The sequence below is a fragment of the Octodon degus genome, unplaced genomic scaffold (genome assembly GCF_000260255.1).
Source record: "Octodon degus isolate 3935 unplaced genomic scaffold, OctDeg1.0 scaffold00072, whole genome shotgun sequence".
In the NCBI taxonomy this organism is placed as follows: Eukaryota; Metazoa; Chordata; class Mammalia; order Rodentia; family Octodontidae; genus Octodon; species Octodon degus.
The window spans coordinates 791,724-803,489 of NW_004524648.1; the positions used below are offsets into that span (position 1 = coordinate 791,724).

Here is an 11,766-nt window from a genome sequence, read left to right on the forward strand (position 1 = left end):
TGTGTGTGTGTGTGTGGCCAGCTCAGCCCACCAGGGGGCGGGGCTGGCTGGCATGTGGTGCTGGAGGATTGAACCGCGGTCTCTGTGCTTTGCCAAGCTTGTTTCAAGTAGGTGCTTTAGACCACTGAGCCATCTCTCCAGCCCTTGTTTTGTTTTTTTAATTTTTAAGATAGAGTCCTAATAAAATGCTCAGTTGCCCAGGCTGAGTTCAAATTTTCCAATCCTCCTGTCTTGCCTTCCTAGATGTTGGGATTCAAGATTACAGGCATGATTTTTTAATTTTAATTTTAATTTTTTAAGATAGGGTCTCACTGTGTAGTTCAGGCTGGCCTCGAACTCACTATAGAGACCAAACTTGGCCTCAAACTTGAACTCGAAATGATCCTCCAGCTTCAGCTACCCCACAGTGAAATTATAGGTTCCTGCCACACACCCCAGCACAGGCTTGCTCTATAAGAAGTGACTTGGCCATAGAGTCTCCACCCTTAGAATAAATTAGTGCTATTATTATGGAAATGGGGTTCCTAATCACAGCTTCCTTATACAAAGACACACAGGTGGCACATGCCTGTAATCCCAGCATTCTCAGAGGCTGAGGCAGGAGGTCCATAAATCAAAAACCACTGATGTTCAAGGTGAATGAGCTAGTAAGAGATGGGGTCCAGCTAGACATGGCTCTTTGTGGATGGGCCACCGGAGGTGGTCTGACTTGCTGGCACTGATTGCCTGTGTTGTGCTTTCTGGCAATCATGAAGTGAGCCACTTTACCACACCCTTCAGCCATAATGTCTGCGTCACCTCATACCCACAGCTATGGCACCAGCTGAGTATGCATTGAAACCTCTGAAGCCGTGAGCCAAACAAACCTCTTCTTCTGGGGCCAGGGAGACAGCTCAGAGCTCAGAGGCACAAGTACCTGCCTAGCAAGGACAAGGCCCTGAGTTTGATTCCCAGTACCAAAAAAAAAAGCATAAATCTCTCCTCCTTTACATTGTGTATTTTGTCCCAGCACAGAAAATCTGACAAATACACCCAGGTTTTTTTTTTTTTCCCATAATTTTATTGATAAACAAATAGCAATGAGACAGTTTCAAATCAAATTGATAGGACATTTTCAATAATTAACATAGTGCATACATTCTTCCTAGTATACCCAAGTTTGTTATACAGCAGCATAAAGTGTATCAATAACTCTATTAGAGGGAAGACCGGTGGCGGTGGTGAGTTTGAAAAAGAAACAAAGGATCAGGAACTGCTTAGACCATGTGAAGGTTAATAAGTGCCTTGTGGTTGAGAATGGAAAAGACCTTGATTCCTGAGCAAAGCATAGGCAAGAAGCAAGCCTCATGGACAAATGTCCTACCAGGACGGTGCAGATATGCTGGGATTATAGGCAGGTGGGCACCACTGTTGTAGGCAGCTGAATTAGATAGAAATATTATAAGCAGTCAGACAGGGCCAGGCCCTCAAGGAAACAAGATGGAAGACAAGGTGGCTTTGCAACTGGGAAGAGACAAACACTCCTGTGTGGACCACACCTCAAGACCAAGACAAAAGAGGAAGCACAGCTACATACTTCCCTAGGGATGGGCATCAGGGATTAACATTCTAAATAGGAATCAATCACCTTGAAAGAGCCCAAATGAGTCACTAGCCCAACCCCCAACAGGGAGAGACCCTGTCCCACCGTATTCATGCCTGCTTGCTATATGACTCGCTTCCCCATTTGGTACTGTATTTAATCAATTTACCTGAGCAATGGTGCTTCTAATCTCATTGGTTGACCATAGTTTTGTCCCATTTCATGCCCACCTGAGCAAGTTCCCATGTCTTCTCCAACACCTTAGACCCGCCTCATCGCATGGTTTTCCTCTATAAAAGTCTCTGGAAGAGAGAGCTTCCCAGGGACCACCCGCTTGGGACCCCCTCCCGTCCCTCTCTTGGACAGAGCTTTCTTTCCCTCAATTAATATATTCTGCTCATAACCTCTGTTTGTTCCTAAAATTCATTCTTTGGTTTTAGAGAACACAAACTTGTCCCAGTTACCTTTTAGGTTGCGAGATCAGTTTTTCTCCCTGTGTCATTTGGAGGTTTCCCTGTATCACCACCGTGTCTGGCCATGGAGAAATAAGATTGGCAGGTGGGCGCTTATTCTACTGAGCTATCTCCCTGGCCCTGAGAAATAAAACTGGGAAAGTAAATACAACATGGTATTAAATGGTCTTTGGATAATTATTTTTTTCTTCCTTCCATTTTTTCTGATTTTCCTCTATGCCATGGTTTCTTTATAAGACATGTAAGCATATATATTATATATTTAATAAGAGCTATTTACATATGTATGTGTATGTATTTCTTAAGTCATGGTTGGTTCCATCTTTGCAGAGTCGGGAAAAGAAGAGGAGAATCAAAGGGATTTTCCAGGCCATGTTTAACTCCGTCCTGAGAGACTCTCAGTCATCAGTTACCTCATTCTTACCTGGCAGGTAAATGTTGGGTGATGTCACAGACGGAGGAAGCCAAGAAACAATGGCCCTGATGAATGGGAGGCTTTGTCAGTAGAAAAGTAAGGAAACTTGTTGAGTCTGAATTCAGTCCTCAGAGTGTGGTCCTCTGATCCCTTCTCACCTTCTGTGCATTGCTTGTTAGAAATGCAAATCCTTGGGCTCCACACCAGACCTACTGAATCAGCAAGTTTGGAAGTGGACCTGGCAATGTGTTTGATGACCACATTCTTTTCTTTTTCACATTCTTTTCTTTAGCTCTTTTTTTTTAATGGCAGAAGGATTTTTTTTTACACCCCACCCCCAAGATGCCTTCACGGCAGGTCTGGTTTCGGCTTGAGGATGAGGGGATCGAACCACAGCATCCTGAGTCTGACTGCTTTGTTTCAGCAGGCACTTTAAACACCTGAGCTAATGGGTAGGCCCCCTCTTTAGCACTTTGAATTAAAATTTTTTTCATTGTTTAAAATTTTGACCTGGGCATGGTGTGCACACCTATAACCCCAGCACTCAGGAGGCCAGAGCAGGAGGATTGCTATGAGTTTGAGACCAACCTGGACTACATAGTGAATTCAAGAACAGTCAAAAAAAAAAAAAAAAAAGATTTTTCTAGAGCAGTTTTATATCACAGAAAAATTGTAAAAGTATATGAAAGAATGTCTTATAACACTGGGGATTTAGCTCAATGGCACAGTGCCTGCCTGGCAAGCACAAGGTTATGAGTTCAATTCCTGGAATCCTTCCTAAAAAAGACCAAGAATGCCATATAGTTTTAAACCTGTTTTCCCACATGAAACATGATAATATTAACATGATAATAAAATGCATTTTAAAAAAATCACTTTCCCGAAAGTGAAAATCTTGCTCTAGATTAGTCACAGGGATAAGTATCAATTTGGAGGCCAGAAAGAATAAGAATACTGGTCATCATCTTTACCAGGTGATATATTATTGATATAATCATCTATATTTCATGTTATTTATTTTATCTGGTCCTCGATACACATCTGTGAAGGCAGTTATCCCAACTTTGTGATTAAAAAAAAAACAAAAACTGAAGCCCAAAAAGATTAAATGATTTTTAGGTTATATAACTAATAATAGCTAATGTTTATCAAAATTGCTCCAAGAGGCCAAGCCTTACTGATAAGTTGTCAATATTATATTAACACCTCATATGTATTATCTCATTTAAACCTCACACAAATTGATAGCTTTTTTTTTGCGGAACCGGGGATTGAACTCAGGCCCTTGGGCTTGCCAGGGAAGAGCTTATTCCACTGAGCCATCTCTCCAGCCCCCTAAATTGATAGCTTTTGATGGTGTTGCAGCAGAGAAACAGGCAGAAGGAAAAAGGGAAAGGGGCTTTATTATAAAGGGAAAGGGGCTTCATTATCTTGGAGGAAACAGAGAGAATTTAGGAAAATAAGGAATTCTCTGGATTGGCACAAAGGGAGGCTGAGGCTTTCACGGTCTCTTGCTAGGGGTGGGGCTTGAGGGGGATGTTTAGATACACCTGAGGAGCTGATTGGGGCCTTCCCTGAGGTGGTGGGAAAGAACAAAGGAAATTGCACCCTGGGCTGGGCTGGAGAAGAGGGGAGGAGGTGGTCTCTAGGAAGACAAGCTGTTGTTTTAAGGGCTTCAGCCATATTAGATGACCACCATAATAATTCAGCAATTCATACTTAGGGCCATAACCTATCACAAATCATATAATGTAAACACTACTGATATATCTTCACTTTGTAAAGAAGGGATCACAAAAAGACTGAGAAACTTACTGTAGACACACAGCTTGAAATAAAGGAGCTGCAATACAAACTCAGGAAGTCTGATCCCAGAGCCAAATGCAAACCATCCATCTACATAGGTAAGAAACATAGTGGGCGGCTAGCCAGAATTATGACTCCCAGAGTTCCCTCTCCTGGGTCTTTCCAATTAGCACAGGCACAACAGAGACGCCTGTGGGGGATTTGAAGAGTGGAGGTGAAGCAACAGTCCATAGGTGTTGTGAGTTACTGCTGTCTCACCTCAACATGAAGCAGCGGTCACACATTTCATTGCTTCACCTTCCAATGAATGTTCTTGTAGCTTCTCTGACTCGTGTGCTACATGTTGGTCAGGAGAACCTTGGCTTCTCCAAGACACCCACACCACCAACATTAAAGGCAGCAAAATCTGAAGTAGGCTTCTGTCTGTCCTGACAGGCTCCAGCTCATGCTTGGGAATTCCAGTTTGTTCTTACTCTACTTTACCAACCGCCTGCCCTCGGACTTCAAGTGCAAGCATTAGGTGTGAAGACAACAGCCTTCCAGAAGCTGCTTAACCAGCTCTCTTTGCCTTGTCTGGTAACACAGAACTGTAAAAAAGCCCATGCAAACTAAAACCATGCAAAGTCATCTTAGCAATCAACAAGAAAATATGTTTGTTTGCAACCTTTCAGTTGTGTCTAGGTGTCTCCCCAAAACCTCATGTGATCACAGGTAGGGCTTTTCAGAGGTGGCTGGATCTAGGGTGTGTCAATATGGATTAAGGGTGTGATCCTGAGATTAAGGGTATGGTACTGCATTAGTCCACTAATTAGTTTATCACAGTTCCAGACATGGGAAATGGAAAGCCTCACTCTGGGTATGGATGGTGTCACCAAAAAGGTGGATAGCCTGGAAGAGATAAAAGGGAAAGGGAGGGGCTGGTGAGATGGCTCAGTGGTCTAAAGCACCTACTTAGAACAAGCTAAACTAAGCAAAGCAGAGGGACCGCGGTTCAATCCCCCAGCACCACATGCCAGCCAGCCCCGCCCCCTGGTGGGCTGAGCTGGCCACACACACAAAATAAATGAATGAATGAATAAATAAATAAATAAATAAATCTTAAAAAAAAAAAAAAGGGAAAGGGAGGTTGTTGCTTATTTGTTGCTGCTGCTGCTGCTGTTTTCCCCTGCTTGTCCTGCCATGGACCTTTTCTCCTATGTGATGCTCCTTCACTATACTGCCCTGCTTTGGAGCCAGCTTACTATATATCAAAATCCCTACAAACTGTGACCTATAATAAACCTTTCTTCTTTCAATTTGTGGGTGTCAGGTATGTCCCAGCAATAAAAAAAAGTAATTAAGACATTTATAACACTATAGGAAAATTAAAATAAAACAGTGTAAAGCTAATGATTTAGTACACTATAATTTTAAAAATAAACATTGCTAGTTGTGCTAGTACATGCCTATTTCTCAGCACTAGGGAGGCTTAGGCAAAAGGATAGCCACATGTTTGAGGCCAGGCTAAGCTGCATAATGAGTTCAGGTTGGCCTGAACTGTGTAGCAAGACCTTACCTCACACACACACAAAAGTGGGCCTGGGGATATAGCCAAGTGGCACAGCACCTGCTTGGCAAGTGCAAGGTCCTCAGTTTCATTCCCGGTTCCAAAAAACATTGAAAACAGAAATCTGAAATGTTTCCTTTATTTAAACTTTTAAGACTAGTATAAGACTGCAGGTGTGACTCAGTGGTGCTAGATCACTTGGCTAGATTGCTGAGGCTCTGAACTTAATCCCCAACACCATAAAAAGGAAAGAAGGCAAGGAAGGGAGAGGAGGGGAGGGGAGGAAGACGGTAGAGGAAAGGAATGGAAGGGAAGGGAAGGAAAGAGGTTGGGGATATGCTTAGTGGCACAATGCCTGTCTGGCAAGCACAAGGTCCTGAGTTTGATTCCCAGTACAAAGAAAGAAAGAAAGAAAGAAAGAAAGAAAGAAAGAAAGAAAGAAAGAAAGAAAGAAAGAAAGAAAGAAAGGAAGGAAGGAAGAGAGAAAGGAAAAACAAAAGAAGGATGTCTTAGTTACTCTTCTCTCATTGCTGTGACAAATATCAGACACCCAAAATGAAGGAAGGAAAGATTTATTTAGCTCACAGTCAGTGGAGGTTTCAGTCCATACTCAGCTGGCTCCCAGGCAGAGTGGCACACGGCAGAGGGCACAGTTCACAGCAGCAGCAAATGGCAGAGAGCACAGAGTCAGTAGCTCAGGCAGCTAGCTAGCCTCTCTTCCCTCCTTACATTGTAATTCGAATTACCTGTCCCAGGGCAGGTGCAGCATCCACACCCACAATAATCAATCACAAACTCCAGAAGCCACCCCATGATTGCTTGAGGCTTTGGGGGGACAACTAGACACAAATCATAACAAAGGGATAGTACAGTTGAACTTGTGACCCTTCTGCCTCGGTCTCCCAAGAACTGGTGTTATAGGTATGTGTCACCTAGCTAAATAGTATCATCTCTTGCTAACCCCATCTTACCAGAGTGAGCAACATGTCTACAAGTTGGTGAGCTGTTATACTATTTTTATGGTTTTTTGTATTGCTGAGGATTGAAATGGGGACTCTATGAATATAGTGTAAGAGAAGGGCTATATGCTTGCTTCTCTTTGTAAAGTTAGGATCAGCTTCCCACATTTTGTCCTTTGAGTTTTCAGTATCATGAAACATGTCTAAGAGTTCTTTTAATATGAAGGTTGGTTTTTATTGTTTTTGTTTTATTAGCAGCATTTCTTCTGGGGCTATCTTTATGTGGTGAAAAGGCGGAAGATGACCCCAGAAGAAATGATGCTTTCATATGATGTTGTCATTGTTGCAATACTACTTACATTTATCACTGCTGTAAAAGAATGAAGTGGTGAGATCCTTTGTTGTATGTTGGTATTTAATATGCTTTTTCAAAGAAAATTCAGGGGCTGGGGAGATGGCTCAGTAGAATAAGTGCTTGCAAGGGCCTGAGTTCAATCCCTGCTTCTGAAAAAAAAAAAAAAAAAAATTCATGCATTACCATATTGTGTGTGTTTTAAAAACATACCAGTCTCCCTTACTCTTCCACAACTTGGGCCACTCAGGAGAGTAGAAGGAAAGACATGGGTGTGAGCCTTGGGTCCTCTGAGAGGGCATGGCTGCTCATTGCATCTAGGGATGAGAGTCTTGAGTCACAAAGTGGGACAGGGAAAAACAGCCAAAAGAGTCACTAGCACTAATGGGGACCAGTGCCAGGATGCCCTGCGCTCCTCCCCAACAAATTCCTTCCCAAACTGTACATAACTCATGGAACTGGGAGACCCCCAACACCAAGCTGCCTTTCTTTCTTTCTCTTTCTCTCTCTCTCTCTCTCTCTCTCTCTCTCTCTCTCTCTCTCTCCTCTTTGTGGTACTAGGGATAGAACTCTGGACCATGCACTTGCAAGGCAGATAATTGCACTGCTGAGCTATCTCCCCGGCCCCCAAGCTGCATTTCTTCTACAAATGAGTGTAAGGGCTGAAGTCTGTGGTACTTACAGCAGCCCTGCTAGTGACTAAAAGACATGACCTTGCTCAAGGACTTCTGTGCACTGTAATATAAACACTACAGCAAATTTATAAAGATCTGTGCAGGGATTGTAAGCTCTCACTTGGACTTGTGAATATTGCAACATTAAATTTAAAAAAGAGCCCTTCTTTGACTTATAGTCATGTGCTTTTATAGATGATAAACACAAGTGACTAATAGAGAAAGCAAAACCTTTACTTGGCTCTAATTGAATCGTTGCTCCCAGCCTGAGAGTGGCTAGGGTTTAGATGGGAGCAGAGGCAGCTGGTCTTTGTGGCTAGGCTGGTAGAGGCTGTGTCTGTGGGAGTGGCAGGTCCAGCCTGTCCATTTGCCACCTTACAGATCAGGAGCCCAAACTGGGCCCCCAACAGCTTTGCTTGCATCCATAAAAGGCATTCCTGGCAGCCTCACTAAACCAACTCAGCTCAGTCTCACTTCCCATTTTTCCATTTCACAGATGATAAACTTTCAATTCATTGGCTGAAGAAGGATCAGGGCAAAAACTTCTTCCTCCTCCTTCCTCACTTGTCCACAAATTCCCCCTGGATGGGATCAGGAGCACTGGCCCACCCCTTGGGCCTCTGTCATCACAGCCCATCCGACCCCTGCAGGAAGAAGGCATGAGTTCTGAGGGACAGGAGGGCTCACAGTCACACTTTGTTGTTGTAATTCTTTGAATTTTTACCTCTTCCCCCTTCAGGCCTTGTGTAGGAAGAAGAGTCCTTGCCACAGTGGTGGTGCACATCTATAAGCCCAGCACTCAGGAGACTGAGACAGGAGGATTGCTGCAGATTTGAGGTCAATATGAGTTACATAGTGAGATCTTCCCACAAAAACAGGGCTGGCCAAATAGCTCAGCGGATTAAAGCTCCTGCAAGCAGGCACAGGGGCCAGGGGTTTGATCCTCAGGCCTGCTGTGCCGGCCCCGCCCCCGGGGGGCACTGGGACAGCAATTGAGACTGGGTGTGGTGGCATGCACCTCTAATCCCAGCTCTTGGGAGGCTGTGAACAGGTGGATCACTATGAGTCCGGTCTAGTAGTGAGACCCTGAACACCTTGTAGACCCTTCCCTAAAATACAGGAAAAAAAAAAAAAGGACTAAGTGTGGTGCTGCAAACCTATAATCACAGGACTAGGAGGTAGGAGGATTGCTGTAAATTTGAGACCAGCCTGGGCTGCAGAGTGAGTTCAGATCCAACCTGAACTACACAGCGGGATTTTGCCTCAAAAACAAAAATAAAAACAGGAAGAAGACTTGGGAGTCTCAGCTTGCCTAAGCTGTAATGGGCCACATGTCAGGTAAGCAAATGCTTCTGACCCTTAGAGGGTGTCAAGATTCAACAGCAAGTTTGTTTGTTTTGAGGCAGGATCTTGCTTTGTAGTTCAGGCTGGCCTCAAACTATGTAGCCTAGGGTGGCTTCAAACTTGCAGCAACTCTCCTGCCTCAGCCTCCAAGTGCTGGGATTATAGGTGTACATCACCACATATACCTCTCAATAGCAGTTGCAATAACCAATGTCGGGGCTGGTGAGATGGCTCAGTGGTCTAAAGCACCTACTTAGAACAAGCTAATCTATGCAAAGCACTGGGACCACGGTTCAATTCCCCAGCACCACATGCCAGCTGGCCCTACCCCCTGGTGGGCTGAGCTGGCCACACACACACACACACACACACACACACACACACACACACACACAATTTAAAAAAAAATAACCAATGTCTTTTGAGAGGTGAGGTTCATGGCCTTGGTTGGAACTGGGGCAGGGCTAAGCTAGGGCTTTAGGTCCTCTTCCCTCATCTCTGAGCCTCAGAAAACAAGAGGAGGTATTATGGTTTTAGTCTAGATGTCCCCCAGGAGCTTCATACACTCATAGGTGGAGCTTTCAAAAGGTGATTGGTTGACAGGGCTTTGTAACTGACTTGCTCTTAAGAAGTGGGGTCTGGTCCAAGAAGGTGACTCATGGGGGTGCAGGCCATGACTCCTCCTTTGCTTCTCTGCTTCCTATGTACTATGAGGTGAGCAGCTCTCCTTCTCTCAGTCCTTTCCACAGAGCTGCTTCTGCATGGAGCCTATGAGGCTACTGAAATATGAACCAAAATAAGACTCTCTCCCTTTGGGTTATAGGTATTGGTATTGCATCTGTGACAAGGTGACTAAGACAAGAGGCAAGATGATAGAGGAAGGAAGACTGGATTCTGCTCCACCATTTGTCACTGCAGATTTAAGCATCCCTAGCCCATCCATGTCTCCACGTGGCCCAGCCTTTGCTTTTGCATCTCTAAAACTAGCTGAATTTTATGGTCCCTGTCTTATTTTCTTTTCTAATTGCAGAGACAAAATACCCAACATCCACAAGTTAAAGGAAGAAAGGTTTATTTTGCTCACAGTGTGTGGATGTTTCCATCTATAATTGGCTGGTTCAAAGGCAGGGTGGCACATGGTAGAGGGTCAACTGTTCATAGTAGAGGAAAACAACAAAAGCAACAAGAATGGAAAGAAAGGGCCAGGGAGATGCCTCAGTGGAATAAGTGCTTCCCTGGCAAGCACAAGGGCATGAGTTCAATCCGCGGTTTCGCCAAAAAAAAGAATGGAAAGAAAGAAAGAAACAAGCCTCTTTCAATCCCATATACAGTGGTCCCTCACTTATTGGGGAGTTTATGTTCCAGACACCCCTACATTAAGTGAAAACCAGCAAAACAGTGACATTATATGTGTCTTAGTACTTATATATGTTTTAAGGCTTTATAAACCCTTTCCACACTCTTATAAACCTTTCCACATTTTAAAAAATGCTTCTAATGTTCTTAACCATTTTCTAAACTCATAAACCTACATAATATTAACAACATACATACACTGTATGGTACAGTATGTATTCATCCACTAAAGAAATACATACTGTAAACACTGCATTTTGTTTCATTTTAATATTCTTTCAATGTGCTTAAATTAATATTTTTACTCTTTTCCTCCCTGGCTGTCTGAGGATCTGTTGCCATCATGAATGACATTGTAACTATCTGAACCCAGAAGTTCATGACCAATGGACTTCTTCAAAGGAAACAAATGGTTATTGATGTCCTTCATCTTGGGAAAGCAACAGTACCTAAGACAGAAATTTGAGAAAGACTCTCCAAAATGTACAAGACCACACCAGAGGTCATTTTTTATTTTTATTTTTTATTTTTTTGGTGGAACCAGGGATTGAACTCAGACCCTTGTGCTTGCCAGGGAAGCACTTATTCCACTGAGCTATCTCCCAGACCCCCAGAGATCATTTTTGTGTCTGGATTCAGAACCCATTTTGGTGGTGGCAAGACGACTGGCTTTGGCATGATTTATGATTCCCTGGATTATGCGAAAAAAAATGAGCCCAAACATAGACTTGCAAGACACGGCCTGTATGAGGACAAAAAGACCTCGAGAAAGCAGTGGAAGGAATGCAAGAACAGAATGAAGAAAGTCAGGAGCACTGCAAAGGCTAGCGTTGGTCCTGGCAAAAAGTGAGCTGGAGACTGGAGAACAGCCGAAGGAGGAGAGATTCTACGGAGCCTGTCTGCAGTGACTGAGACTTTTTCACAAGAGGATTGAATAAACTGTAAAGCCTTAAAAAAAATAATTAACATTTTTATGCATTTGGTACAGGGTTTCACTGCATAAATCAGACTCATAGTGAGCCTCCTGTTTTCAGTGTCCCCAGTGCTGGGATTACAGGCCTGTGCCACCATGCCCAGTCTTGGTAGCCAGTTCAGCATGCCCAGGGGCGGGGTGAGTGAGGCATGTGGTGCCAAGGATCAAGCCCCAGTCCCTGCACTTGCCTAAGCAGGCATTTAGTTCACTGAGCTATCTCACTGGTCCTTAGAATGAACATTTTAAATATATTTTTATATATTTTAAAAAATTAGGCAAAATTCAT

At 43.6% G+C, this 11,766-nt stretch overlaps 1 pseudogene; it reads left to right on the forward strand.

Moving 5' to 3' along the window:
* Nucleotides 1-10,850: 10,850 nt before the first annotated feature.
* Nucleotides 10,851-11,357, forward strand: LOC101568444 (annotated as a pseudogene).
* The last annotated feature ends 409 nt before the right edge of the window (nucleotides 11,358-11,766 follow it).